The sequence below is a fragment of the Schistocerca gregaria genome, chromosome X, assembly GCF_023897955.1.
Source record: "Schistocerca gregaria isolate iqSchGreg1 chromosome X, iqSchGreg1.2, whole genome shotgun sequence".
In the NCBI taxonomy this organism is placed as follows: domain Eukaryota; kingdom Metazoa; phylum Arthropoda; class Insecta; order Orthoptera; family Acrididae; genus Schistocerca; species Schistocerca gregaria.
Window position 1 is genome coordinate 663,755,477 of NC_064931.1, and position 14,755 is coordinate 663,770,231.

Here is a 14,755-nt window from a genome sequence, read left to right on the forward strand (position 1 = left end):
GATACATAGGTTACTTTCAACAGTGTACCTTGCTTTGTTTGTGAACTAGTTACCACGGAATTTCCTTTTATTGAATTTATTGATGCGTGGCATAGTTCGTTTTATTGCACACTAAGGGATATATATATATATATATATATATATATATATATATATATATATATATATATGTGTGTGTGTGTGTGTGTGTGTGTGTGTGTGTGTGTGTTTGTGAAATCTTATGCGACTTAACTGCTGAGGTCATCAGTCCCTAAGCTTACACACTACTTAACCTCAATTATCCTAAGGACAAACACACACACCTATGCCCAAGGGAGGACTCGAACCTCCGCCGGGACCAGCCGCACAGGCCATGACTGCAACGCCTTAGATCGCTCGGCTAATCCCGCGCGTCTAAGGGATATGTACTTCCACAAATATATGTAGCACTTGTGCAAGAAACATTCAGTAACACGTGAACAAACTGCTTCAGCGAAACAAAAGTAAATACTAGAAAAGATAATAATTTACAGACACTAAAACCCGCACTGTTACCAACATATACAACGTATCATACGTATAATCGCTGGAAACAGAAAGTTCACTGTTCTTTTCGACATAATACTGGTTTCTGTAAGAGAAATAAAGGGGGCATGGCAGCATACATGACAGTAACTTTAAAATTTGATATATATAGGTCATTTTCCATTTGAAACCCTATCAACGTAATTAGTAAAGACTATAGAATTTAAGAAAGTCATAAAAAATTTCGATTTTTCCACCATTTATAAGTACCCTTAAATATGTTTCTGTTAGGTCTATCAGACCGTCGTTTTCAGTTGTCCGAAGTATACGAATTCACCAGTTCCTTCAAGGATGTCACTGTTAATCTCCACTCTCTTCGCTTCAGTATATTGATTTTACAGGGAGAACCAGACCCACGCCGACGAACTTTGAAGGGTTTTAGTCTGGACCAAAACAAGAAAAAAGGTCTAGTAAACATAAGCTCTAAAATACATACCTTAACAGCTATGAGTATATATTCATCTTCGATACTGTGAAACACACGTCTCTTCTACTGCATGTCTCTTCCATATTGTGGGATGAAGTAAAATGGACCAAACACAAGAAAAACAGTCCCATAAACATGAGTTATAAAATGTATACATTAAGAGCTATGATCACTTATTCAGTAGAAGAGATGTGTCTTTCAGCAGCGACGATGGACAATTGCTCATAGCTCTTAAGATGTATATTTTAGAGCCCATGTTTACTACAGGTTTTTTCTTGTTTTGCTCCATACTACCACCTCTGTAAATTTCCCGGTGGAGTTCTGGTTCACCCTCTAAATCAGTTTGTCCTACTCCAGGTCTTTTTCAGATCAGTTATTCGAGTTTTCTTCGTAGTTCTTCTGCAGTGGAAACAAACAAAATAAGCCATCCAAAAACTCAAAATGGTTCATACAAGATTCTCGGATACCTATTTTTTTCTTTAGCTCAGGAGCGCTTACGAAATATTTTCCAAGGCTGCAAGAATGTATTCCCGCGTCACCTCGACTTACTTTTTTCAATTTTGAATTCCTGTTCTGGTCTGAGAGAATTTTTTTTTTCCTTGTTTCGCAAGATCTAAGTGGGAAATTCAAAAAGTAAGCTATACATGTCGTCTCACGCTAAGACTATTATGCAACAAGACTGGCGCATACGTTGTTCTGGGCTCGCTGCAGAAACAGATCTAGTGGGGTACGGTTAACAGTATGGGACTGAAACGGCACGGCAACTGGAAACATATTCGGCAGCCTGAAGTACCCGGGACAGCACGATCCTTGTGGACAGAGTCCAAATTTCACACATATTCACCGCGAAATTCTGGAGGTATATGGATCAAACGCAGTGTCAAGGAGAGCCGTAGTGAAATAGTGGCAACAATTTGACTAAAGCTGTACAGACGTGGGTGATACTAGTCGGGAAGGAGGGTCATCGACATAGACCATAGACTATGATGTCCAGGTAGTCGAAGAACTGATGGGCAGCAATCGCCGATTTTCTGACGATGAGCACGTTCACACAGCGGTTCTCGAATGGCTAAGTGACCAAGAAGCAGATTTCTATCGTTGGGGAACTGAGTGATTGGTAGAAAGTTTCAACTGTTGTTTACAGAGACGTGTTTATTGTGTTGAAAAATAGTCTTATGTATCTGTGTCACTTTGAACAGTAGTGCAGCATTCAATAAAAGTTACTTGGCCTGCCACAATAATGCGTAACTTACTTACTTTTCTAATTTCCCTCGTATAAGCAAAGTTTTTTTTAATTTTTTACGGGAACAAATGCTTTATCACAGTTCATATGTCCTAAAACAGTTATACAGTTCATATGTCCCAAAACAGTTATAAATCCTACATACAGAATTGAGCGTTAATGCTACATTCTTTAAAACTAGTTGATGATCCCTTGGGCTGTACCCGATTCTAAATCTGGATTTTTCTTCGCTTTGGATTGAGCCTAATGTTACATATAGACGGTTATGGGAATCGTGGTAAGCAGCTTTTATATCACTAATAATAGACTAATCGGCGTTATTCCAAATACTAGGTACCCTCTTTTTACGTGGGCATTCTGTGAATGCTTCTGCATCTTTTGCTTTTACAATATCTCTGGCCTCATTATTCTCAGACATAATGGCTATGTTTGTAAACCGTAACTGTGTGGGATAATTATTTATTTCTAATTTCTACTACCAGTCCCTTTTTTATTTTATGTTTAATCTAACATAATACAACTCGTTTCGAACATGTTCTATTCATCTTCAGGCGTTTATACATACATACAGAGAAATGTTACTTTACAGAGAAATGTTACTTTGGGTCAAGAAGAAGACATAAAAGTATCAAAACAGAACCAAAAGGTAGCTTTCAATGTTTACAGAAAACTGGCACTGACACCACTATACCAAACTCCTCTACACATCCCTCCTCCCATAAAAAGCTGATTATAGATCAGTGCTGTACAGAGAAAACAAATTTCCACTTCAACATACAGAACTCCAACAAGAAATAGAAACCATAACATATACCGCAATAAACAACGGATATGATCCTTATCTAATTAATGCCACGTCACATCAGATAAAAAATAAACTGAACAAACAACATCAAACTGCACTCACGACTGCCAGTGCTCCAGCAGTCTATTATGTAAAAATTCCATATCTTGGAATAGTATCTGACAAATTTAGCGAGACTATTCAAAAACACAGAAGTGAAAATCAGCTTCAGCACCAACAACAACCTATGTAGGAAGCTTTTCACTATATAAAACCACCAGATACAAGTCTTGATGCATCTGGCATTTACAAAATTACCTGCAGCCAACGTAATAAATATTATATCTGCCAAACAGGCAGGAATTTCAGAAGCCGATTCAAAGAACATTTAGACTGCTACAGGTTTGATAAATGTCACAAATCAGCAGTAGCAACTCACATTAAAGACACAGACAACCCCTTAAAAATCAAAGACAACCTAGAAATTTTACACAAAATAGGAAAAAATAAAAGAATGAATATCATGGAAGAAATTGAAATTTTCATTCATAATACAAAGCATAGAGATAACATTCTTAATGAGATAAACGGATTCAAAAACTCAAAATTCTTCAACAGTCTTAACCATTTCTAACTCAGTAGATTCAAGACATGTCAATGTAAATAATTGACTAAAAATCTGTCAGTACCAAGAATATCGATACAAAACCTCGATAATCGATACAGACTCACGTGCTACAGTCCGCCATATTGTGCGCATAAGGCTTACATGTATGTAGAAGCAACTTGTGCAGTGAATTACGTTGGCAATCAGTGACAAAATACAATGCGCAATAGTGTAATGTTAATCAACAGCTCCGCCATTACACCAGTGATGCAAGTGAAGCAGCAAGATGATGAAATTATAAGTGATCAACTGTCATATAAAAGCCTTTCACACTATTTTCGTAATACACAACTGATGGAAATCTATCTGTATCCTATACAGGCTGTGATATCATACATAGTCAACCACAAGGAAGAAAACCAGTAGAAGACATCACTGATTTCGATTTCTAGTCATCCATTGCTCCCACCCCCCCTCCCTCCAAATGCCACACCAGCCGCTACAGTAACAAACAATGGACAAAGAGTTCTAAATTAATCTAGTTTAAGACTCCAAAATGAGAGTTTAAGACTATATTTAAGCTACATTTCTCTGTATGTATGTATGTATAAACGCCTGAAGATGAACAGAAAATGTTCGAAACGCGGTTGTATTATGTTAGATTAAACATAAATGACTGGTAGCATAAATTAGAAATAAATAATTATCTCTGTTCTCAATCGATTGTTTTCAGGACTTTTTGTTTTGTCTTTGTTGAATAGCGTAATCTACGTCCTGTCAATAAGTCTACAACGAACTCGTTTCCATAATGTGTAAGCAGCGTTTCTTTTTATTCTGGCGCACTACAGTAAGCCTTAAATAAATCTTCCTTAATCTTCAGTATTGAAGGCTATCTTCTTTAGGATGGTGATCTATACTCCTGATATAGTGTCATTTCTCCGTCCGAACACGCCATGTCATCCTCAGCCCATAAGCGTCACTGGGTGTAGATATGGAGTGGCATGTGGTCAGCACATCGCGCTCCCAGCCGTATGTCAGTTTACTAGACCGGAGCCGTTACTTCTCAATGAAGTAGCTCCTCAGTTTGCCTCACAAGGACTGAGCGCACCCCGCTTACCAACAGTGCTCGGCCGAACGGATCGTCACCCATCCATTTGCTAGCCCAGCCCGACAGCGCTTAACGTCGGTGATCTGACAGGAACCGGTGTTACCACTGCAGCAAGGTTGTTGGCTTAGTGTCATTACAGTTATATTTTAATACGTTCGTCTGGCGCGGCCCTAATCATCTCTTACCACGAACGTCACAGAACTTTTATAATAACTGGATGGTTGGGGCGAGTGCTGTAACACTTTACCAGTTGCGACTTTTTTCTTAAAATTTCACTACCGATATTAGCGAATGAAGAGGTAACCGCTCACACTATTCTGATAGCTAAGACGTGTCGGTACTTTTACATACCATCTATTGTACAAGATGGGGCACATGTGCGGGCGTTATTGGCCCACGGACAGACTCTTACTAGCAGTTACGACAACTGTGACGTGGCAACGCTCCCAAACAATTGCCGTAACTGGCAACGGTTCGGAAGCGTACTCTCATACTCTGTAGACTATTTTTATGGTCTCCCTATCTATCGTAGTGGTGCCTCTCTACGTTGTGACTAACGCGATGCATACGTGGATTGATTGCCTGTATCAACAATTTAGTGTTTCAGTTGTTCCAAATTCTCACTCCCATTTAACTTTCAGGAACATACACTCCTGGAAATGGAAAAAAGAACACATTGACACCGGTGTGTCAGACCCACCAAACTTGCTCCGGACACTGCGAGAGGGCTGTACAAGCAATGATCACACGCACGGCACAGCGGACACACCAGGAATCGCGGTGTTGGCCGACGAATGGCGCTAGCTGCGCAGCATTTGTGCACCGCCGCCGTCAGTGTCAGCCAGTTTGCCGTGGCATACCGAGCTCCATCGCAGTCTTTAACACTGGTAGCATGCCGCGACAGCGTGGACGTGAACCGTATGTGCAGTTGACAGACTTTGAGCGAGGGCGTATAGTGGGCATGCGGGAGGCCGGGTGGACGTACCGCCGAATTGCTCAACACGTGGGGCGTGAGGTCTCCACAGTACGTCGATGTTGTCGCCAGTGGTCGGCGGAAGGTGCACGTGCCCGTCGACCTGGCACCGGACCGCAGCGACGCACGGATGCACGCCAAGACCGTAGGATCCTACGCAGTGCCGTAGGGGACCGCACCGCCACTTCCCAGCAAATTAGGGACACTGTTGCTCCTGGGGTATCGGCGAGGACCATTCGCAACCGTCTCCATGAAGCTGGGCTACGGTCCCGCACACCGTTAGGCCGTCTTCCGCTCACGCCCCAACATCGTGCAGCCCGCCTCCAGTGGTGTCGCGACAGGCGTGAATGGAGGGACGAATGGAGACGTGTCGTCTTCAGCGATGAGAGTCGCTTCTGCCTTGGTGCCAATGATGGTCGTATGCGTGTTTGGCGCCGTGCAGGTGAGCGCCACAATCTGGACTGCATACGACCGAGGCACACAGGGCCAACACCCGGCATCATGGTGTGGGGTGCGATCTCCTACACTGGCCTTACACCTCTGGTGATCGTCGAGGGGACACTGAATAGTGCACGGTACATCCAAACCGTCATCGAACCCATCGTTCTACCATTCCTAGACCGGCAAGGGAACTTGCTGTTCCAACAGGACAATGCACGTCCGCATGTATCCCGTGCCACCCAACGTGCTCTAGAAGGTGTAAGTCAACTACCCTGGCCAGCAAGATCTCCGGATCTGTCCCCCATTGAGCATGTTTGGGACTGGATGAAGCGTCGTCTCACGCGGTCTGCACGTCCAGCACGAACGCTGGTCCAACTGAGGCGCCAGGTGGAAATGGCATGGCAAGCCGTTCCACAGGACTACATCCAGCATCTCTACGATCGTCTCCATGGGATAATAGCAGCCTGCATTGCTGCGAAAGGTGGATATATACTGTACTAGTGCCGACATTGTGCATGCTCTGTTGCCTGTGTCTATGTGCCTGTGGTTCTGTCAGTGTGATCATGTGATGTATCTGACCCCAGGAATGTGTCAATAAAGTTTCCCCTTCCTGGGACAATGAATTCACGGTGTTCTTATTTCAAGTTCCAGGAGTGTATTTATAAATGCTTACATATATAAGTAAGATTATCAAAAATAAATAGTTTTTTTGTACTTTCGTTATGATCGACGTTCCAAACTGAGGCAAAAGAAGTCAAAATAATCAACTGTTATTATGATTAACTTGAGACGCAAATGTAACATTTATTGTCAACGAATATTTTCTCTGGAACTATAACGAACTAGCAACGGTCTTGCCGCAGTGGATACACCGGTTCCCGTCAGATCACTGGAGTTAAGCGCTGTCGGGCGTGGCCGGCACTTGGATGGGTGACCATCTGGGTCGCCATGCGCTGTTGCCATTTTTCGGGGTGCACTCAGCCTCGTGATGCCAACTGAGGAGCTACTCGACCGAATAGTAGCGGCTCCGGTCCAAGAAAACCATCATAACGACCGGGAGAACGGTGTGCTGACCACACGCCCCTCCTATCCGCATCCTCTTTGGGGATGACACGGCCACTTGTGGCCTGAAGACGGAGTGTTTTTATAACGAACTAAGAAGGAATTAAAGATTTAAAGTGGTTGCGTAAAGTGTCAACACTTATCTCTATAGAGGGAATTTTGATTATATTAACGTGTGCGAAGTGTTGAATTCTTTTTTTCTCTCCTAGTAAGATACTTGTTCTCAGCTGCGTAAAACTGTTGATAACGGACTTTTGTTTATTCACATAACAGGCTTGAAGATTATCACACAGACAGATTGTTCTTTCTTCACTGGAAATCATTCTTCCTTTTCTTTGACCGTTTATGTGTCGTGCAGATAGGGGAATAGTGCTGTTACTGTCAAGTGTATCCCTTAGCAAACACAGTAAGCACCAGGGAAACTCCAGGCGGGCTGAGACTCTAGTAGTTTCCTTTATAGGTAGGTCGCATTTCTGTTGTCTGCATATCATACGTATATGTGCTAAAACTGTAAGAAATCTTCATTTTGAGACCTCATCGGATTTGCAGTTCGAGACATGTTGCGCCGACAATTTTGGACAGCGCCGCTTGATTCTTGACAGCTGCTTTTATTTATAACTGTTTCTGTGGTCTTCTTCGAAAATCTGCGCAGTTTATTCGTACTTTGATTTTAAATTCGACAGGCCGTTTTTTTTCTTAAAAATCATCCTATAGTCGTCAAGAACGCAACATAAATGAAAAGTTAAAGTTTCGGTACATACACTTTAAAACATACATTTCTGTCTAAATTTAAGAATAGGGACAAGACTGTATACCTCCAGTTGGTATAAATTAGCTGAGAAGGTGACAGTTTGCTTGTGACAAAAAGCTCGGTCACATTTACTGGACGGTTCAGCTGGCGATTACGATGTATATCTTCACGCACAAAGTTAGTTTTATTACTAAGAGAATATCTCACTGTCTTCTAGGATTACACTGGTCCACAGTCTTGGACTCCGTCACTGTTTGTCTCTGTACAGGTACATTTTTAAAATGCTCAGCAAAGGCAGGCACGTGGCACTAACGGAGTTGCTGAACTGATTAGGGGGACCCTTTTTATTCATGCATGTGTCAATGTCGCATCCCACCGTTATCACGCCATAGGAGAGCGTGAAAGAAAGGGACTGCAGAGCATAAGCTCCCCTTGCTGCTTCGGATCACGTTCAAATTTTGTCGAGTGGTTTTGAACGACCCTTAGTGGTTTCACCCTGTACACAAAAAAAAACTGCAGTCGCACTACGCTCCAATGGGGAGCGACCACGCTCAGTGGGGTAGCTCGCCCACGACGTCCTTGGTGAAAGGTTGAATCGTGCCGAGGGGGTTGTCAGCAGTGTCAGAGGTTGTCAAGAACGTCGTCCTGTTGATCGTCACACTGCGAACTGTCGTTTTCAACCACGAAATGTGTGGGAATCAGCGGCCTAAGAAAAGGGGTGGTTCCGTTTATGCCATTTACACCAACCTCTAAGGCCTTTTTGTGTCGATTCTGAGCGGTGTTCTGTCTGAAATGTTTCCTTTGGCAACCCATAAGAAAACAGCGTGATTCCAACGTTCGGCGTCGCGGTACTGACCTCCATCGCAGAGGCGTGAAAGGAAGGGAGGAAATGTTACAAAGTTGCTGTGTGACGATCTTCCCATCTGTGACATGTCAACGGTGACGTTGGGCAGGTTTGTGTGAAATTCGGTGCTAATGTGACATCATTAATCAACCTTACACCTCACATGAACTTCTGAACTGTGGTCTTTTTTCGCACGTTGCGACACCTTGCCGTTTGGAGCGTCGCCGAGCCCGAGGGTGACCCCGCAGGGCGCCACGCTTTTGCGCCATAACAGAGGAACGTTGCAGGAACCTTTGAACCTCAGTTCAAACTTCTACGTCGCAATGGGAGACGATTAGGACGTTTCGAAAAAGTGGTCCTTTAACTGTGGTACGTAGTGTACTTGCCAAAAAGATGTGGTACCGTACTCTCACAAAAAATTCCACTTGACTCGCAGTCTCGACGACTGGCCATTTACATATGGGTTTTCCATACCTTCCGTAATAAGCGTAAAGGAAATGTCGAGTTGTTTACAAGGACAGAAATGAGGCTGATTTTCTTCTGCATCCTTGTCTAATACGAAAGTGTGCTCCGTCTATAATGAACTCTTCGCCGAGGAAGCGTTAACCCTATCAAGAAACATCTCCCAGTCTCCATTCAGCCAGCTGTGCTCGAGCAGTGATGACCGACATATTACATCATTGCCTCCGTGTCGCAGTTGAAGATAGCAAATTGAAAGCAGAAGTATTAAATTTCACGTTCAAGAAATTGTTCATGCAGGAGAATCGTGCAAACATACCGTCGTTTGACAACGGAACAGACTGCAGTAAGGACGTCATAGTAATAAGCATCCCTAGCGTAGAGAAAAACTGAAAAAGTTGAAAACAAATAAGTCACCAGGTCCGGTTGGGTTCAAAGTTCGGTTTTTCGGAGTACTCTATATAACTGACCCCTTACCTAGCTTGCAATTATCGCGAATCTCTCGCCCAACGCAAAGTCCAAAGCGACTGGAAAAAAGGGCAGGTGACTCCTGTATATAAGTAGGACTAAAGAACAGACCCGAAAAATCACAGACCAATATCCCTAACATCAGCTTGCTGCGGTATCATTGAACATATCCTCAGTTCCAATACAATAAATTTTCTTGCGACCATGAATATTAAGTCCACGAATCATCATGGTATTAGAAAGAATTGCTCGTGCAAAAATCAGCTTGTCCTTTTGTCACATGATATACTGGGAACATGGATGAAGGGCAACAAGCAGATTCCATATTTCTAGATTTTCAGAAAACGTTTGACAAAGTGTCCTGTTTCAGGCTGTTAAGAAAGGTGTTAGCACATGGAATAGAGTCACAGGCATGTGAGTGGCTCTAAGACCCCTTTACATATAAAACCCAGTATGCTGTCCTCTGCCGGCTGCTATGGCCGAGCGGTTCTAGGCGCTTCACTCCGGAACCGGGCTGCTGCTACGGTCGCAGGTTCGAATCCTGCCTCGGATTTGGATGTATGTGATGGCCTTAGGTTAGTTAGGTTTAAGTAGTTCTAAGTCTGGGGGAGTGGTGACCTCAGATGTTAAGTCCCATAGTGCTTAGAGTCAATTGAACCATTTTTGTTGACCTCTACGGCGAGTGTTCACCAGAGACGAGGGTAAAGTGAGGAGTGCCCCAAGGAAGTATGACAGGAACGCTTGTATTCTCTATACCAGGGCTTCCCAACCTTATCAGCTGGCGGACCCCTTCTTCAGTCAAAAATCCATGGCGGACCCCTAGTCAATCAAGAGCACAGTAACTTTAAATTTCAGAGCGAAACCCATGGAAACTGAAAGCTTCTTAATGCAAGTGCCATGTTCCCAATGACCCCCCCCCCCCCCTAGAGTATCAATAGTCTTTGGTTTAGAGATGAATGAAAACAACTTGAAATTAACGATCCAATTTGAATTCCCACTGTATCCAGACACTTACTAGTGGATTTACTCCCTTTGTTCAGAACACTATAGCCTGATTAAAATTACTTGGTAATTGACATTTCACACGTTGGAGCTGCCTTCCTCCAAGCGCAATCAACGTCACGTCCAAACTGTTAGCTGTTGACAACCTGCCGCTTGTGGTCTGTTCACTTCTACTGTTTGGCTACTGTTGTGTAAGGAGCATGCGTATTTCGTATCAGTCGTGTGTATGTGTGTGTGTGTGTGTGTGTGTTGTGTGTGTGTGTGTGGTTTTTCGTGAAATCCGAAAAAAATGTTCAAATGTATGTAAAGTCTATGGGACTTAACTGCTGAGGTCATCAGTCCTTAGTCTTACACACTATTAACCTAAGTTTAACTTCCGCTAAGGACAAAACACACACACACACACACACACACACACACACACACACGCCCGAGGAACCTCCGGCGGGAGCGGCCGCGCAATCCACGACGACATGGCTCCCTAGACTGCACGGCCATTCCGCGCGGCTGTGCAGAAAAGAAAGAAAGAAAAGAGGCCAAGGAATTACCTTTGAAGGACTATTGTGACATCTGATGTGCAATGTGTGGGAATACATTCAACCAGTTTACATGCGTTTCCAAAACCGGATTTCGTAAGCAGGTGTCCCAGTTCCGCTTTTGGTTGGTCAGGTAAACACTTCAAAATCAATTCTGGAAATCTGCTTTCATAAAGCCGCTTTCCAGTTCCACACTCGATTTTCGTGCCCATGTAAACAGCTTGGAAAGTCTAGTTATTTTTACGTCTTTGCGTATCTACTGAACGGCAGCTGTCAGTCCATAGCCGGCAGCTAGCAGGCGGCGTTGCAACAGTGTACTGTCAGTTTGTAGCTGGGAACTGGCAGGCGGCGTGGCAACAGTTTAGCCACAGCTTACAGCTTCAACTATTACTTGGACACTATATCGTGGCAGTCAGCCTCGGCTGTAAACAAATTAGGAAAACAAACAAACATACTCTCTTATTTCTATATAAGAAGACAAAGCATTTCATAGAACGTAAGACTTTGTTTCTCAAAGGAAACAATTCTGGCAGAGGAGGTTTACCTTTTACAAGCTGGCACATGAAAAGTCCTCATTTGTTTACGCTCGAAGCCAATTGCCACAATATAGTGTCAGAGTAACAGCAAGTAATTGTAACTGAAGTATAGGTAGGCCAAATTTTTAACTGAGAGGACGGAGTATATTATAAAGAAAAGAAATTAGCTTTAGACATAATTTTAATTTTCGTAACAAAAATATCAATGCCAACATAATTCAATTAATAATTATTTCGTAAATGACAGAAGACAGAAACAAAATTCCTACAGAGTTATAGTTCAGGTACCTTCACTGACTATCTATGAAGAAAAATGCTTGCTTCTTTACTATAGATGAGTCTGTAGTAATAATAATGGAATCATAATGTGACGGTTGAGGGTGCTTCTGCCGACACAATTTTGAAAAGTTGTGTTCAGTTCTTGACAAGTGAAGACGGATGTCTGGTTCCACACCTAGACAGCTTCGATACTTAGTTTTGTGGGCAGCATAGATCGAGAACCCAGATTCACACATGTATCCTGTGGCACACGGAAGAAGTTCAAGTTTTGCCTTTTCAACAAGGGGGTAGTATTTCTTGTTATCCAAACGGATCTAAAAGTGTTAGTGACCCTCAATTTCAAAACTTGATTTCAAGGTAGGGCCTGTGGAAATTTCTATCAACAACTCATATTCATTTGATGATAGAATGTTCGGCTTTTTAGATACAGTGAATGGGTTGACCACCCATTGGTTTTTCTACACCTTCTCATCTTCAGCTGTTGGGAAAAATCTTGAATACTCGAACTTTGTCGAAGCAGTGACCATTGTTTCACTTTACCCATGGAGTGAATATGCATTTCGTTCTTTTTAGAGAAAATAGCTGACAAATAGTTAAGTATACACTGATAATTTTCGTCATTAATAAGGTCTGCTAATTTGGTGTTACGCTCCAAAAGGAAATCAAAGACTTCCCATCTTAATTCGTACAACTGAGAGAGTGCATTCCCATGTGAGAGCCACCTCACTTCTGTGTGGAGAAGCAGGGAACGATGGAGGCTTTCCATATCTTCACACAGTATTGTGAAAAGTCTTGACTTCAACGGCCTTGATCTTATATAGTTAATGATTTGAATGGATTCGTCTACAACCTTCTTGAACGAAGCAGGCATTTGTTGCGTAGCTAAAGCGTATCTGTGGAGAGCACAATGAGTACTGCTGCAATTCTAGGCGTTTTCTTTTATTTTTGTTATTGCTCCGACTGTAGGACCCCTCATAGCTTTTGCACCATCTGTGCACACATGTATGCAATTAGACCACGAAAATTCGTTACTTCTTAAAAAAATCATGCAATAGATGGAACATTTCAGCACCTGTTGTGTTGGCAGGATGTGGTCTGCACAATAAGACGTCCTCCTCAAAACATCCAGAATATTAATAACAGACAAAAGCCAATAAAATCGCTAATCTTGCAAGATCAGTGGATTCATCTATCTGCAGAGAAAATGAATTGTGTTGGATGGGAGAAGCAAGAGTGTCTTTCACATCATTTGAAATGTCAACAATGCGTCTCTCGACAGTATTGTTTGATAATGGCACCGAAGATACAAGCTTTACTGCCTTTTCGTCTAGCATGCAAGAAACAATATCATTAACACACGGATTTATGAGGTTTTCTGCAATGGTATGAGCTTTGCCTGTTTTTCCCACTCGATAACTAACCAAGAAGGAAGCTTTTAATGAATTTTCATTAACTGGTTTTGCATGAGTTTTCATGCAATGCTGAGAAGCAGCTAATTCAGCACTCTTCCTTTTGAAAAAATCGATGTCTTTAGCCTGGAAATCCGGGTGAGTACCTTCAAAATGACGGCGCAATTTAACTGGAACCATTGAACTGTTCGGAAGGACTAGCGCAAAAATTACACACTGAGCTTTACCCTCCTTTGTCTCCATAAAGCCCATTTGTAAATAGCTTTAGTTGTACTTACGCTTCTTAGTTATTCCACTTCCACAGGACATTGCAACCAATGGAGTCCTTGCAGCGTTTTCACATAATAAATCCGGCTGTGGAGCTTCTTGTGATTGTTCTTCCTTTGGTCGCCCTCCATCCTCATTCATTTCAACTGGAAACTTCCCCTTATTGTGAAGGGGATGGAGAAACTACACCCTTCTTCAATGATACTGACTTCAGCCACCGATCCATGTTAGAAGTAATAAACTGGTCAAAAATTTACTTATGACATAGGTAGTGCACTGACAAAGTAAGTTTAACATTTAATTATGCCTGGGGCCGCATACGTGCCAGTGAGCGCTGTGATTGGTCGACAAAGTTCGCTCCGTGCATGAGTGAAAGGTTTCAGCGCATCTAGCGCCGTGAGGCGGCGTACAAACAACCACCGTATTGCTGCGAAACTAGTCGATCAGAGAAGCAGCATTCTCCGGCAATAAACTGTGTATGCGTTCCCACGTAGGAACCGCAAAGGCTGCTTAGGATTACGACCTGAAGTAAAAGTACACATGTTTTTCACACGAAAAAATTTTCACATTTTTATTAAATAATTTTACTCATTATTTTACACGATTTGGTAAATGGTGGCCTCGGATCCCCTAGAAAGAGCCGGCGGAACCCTAGGGGGTCCACGGACCACACGTTGGGATGCCCTGCTCTATACACATAAATGATATGGCGGACAGGTTGGGCAGCAGTCTGCGGTTGGTTGCTGATGATGCTGTTTTGTACGGTAAGATGTCGACGTTGAGTGACTGTGGGATGATACAAGATGACTTAAGATACATTTTCTAGTTGGTGTAATGAATCCCACCTTGTTGTAAACGTAGAAAAATGGAAGTTAATACGGATGAGTAGGAAAAAGATATCCGTAATGTTCGTATACAGCATTATCAGTGTGCTGCTAGGCAAAGCCATATCGTTTAATTAACTGGACGTAACGTTGCAAAGCGATATTAAATGG

General features: G+C 42.7%; 1 pseudogene; it reads left to right on the forward strand.

The window, feature by feature from the left end:
- Positions 1-6,991: 6,991 nt before the first annotated feature.
- On the forward strand, positions 6,992-7,109 carry LOC126299759 (5S ribosomal RNA; annotated as a pseudogene).
- The last annotated feature ends 7,646 nt before the right edge of the window (positions 7,110-14,755 follow it).